This window comes from Ceratina calcarata, unplaced genomic scaffold (genome assembly GCF_001652005.2).
Source record: "Ceratina calcarata isolate Rehan_Ccalc_2016 unplaced genomic scaffold, ASM165200v1 scaffold397.2, whole genome shotgun sequence".
Lineage (NCBI taxonomy): Eukaryota > Metazoa > Arthropoda > Insecta > Hymenoptera > Apidae > Ceratina > Ceratina calcarata.
The window spans coordinates 1306838-1307680 of NW_017163090.1; positions in this window are offsets into that span (position 1 = coordinate 1306838).

Below are 843 nucleotides of genomic sequence, written 5' to 3' on the forward strand. Positions count from 1 at the left end.
AATACTCAAGTTAGAAGAAAAATACATAGAATCTTTCTTGTAGAGGACATCAGTGCCTACAATTTCCGTATAATAAACTTTTCGCTATCGTCAATAATTAATTGGATATTTCCTTCTATACTTTTTAGCACGTAGCTATTTATTATTGGCATTGTTCTTCCGACGTCTGATTTCTTTTTAATTATAGGAAATGCGTTTTTCTAAGGTACATAAACTTTTGGGATTGACTGTATAGCCAATACATCCTTAAGTGCAAATGAAAGATAAATGCGGGTATGCAGTAGGCTGAATTTAACGTTGTGTGGTATGATAAGTGCAACGGGTATCATAACTATTTCCTTGTTTTAATGCGTTCTACATCTTACGATCCATACGAGAAGGATTAAAGACTTTACGTTATTTTATCCCGGCGAATGAATAACCAGTATGGTATTTCAAAGATACTTAGAATGCTGGCACCCATGAAGAGACCGATTGCACTTCCGACAGAAACTGAAAATAGCAAATATTTGGATTTAAAATTTTCCTATCATTGAAGGATACGATGATTCGTATGTTGAACAACTGATAATGAATGAGCTATATTTGTTAATTAAGTATCATGTGTGTATTGTGTACATACACATTACTGAACGGAGATCGAAAGTCTTAACTTTGATTGAATGGAATAAATTGTGAATTGTTTACCTATAACGTCTAAAAGACCGTTAGTCACATATCGGCGATACCTCAGCAATGGTTGCGCAACCGCATTGAAGTGAAGTTGTATGACTGTTTTGTTCGGATTAGGAAGATCCAACATTTGCTGATTTCTAAATTGAGGAAATTTTATTTTAATATTTT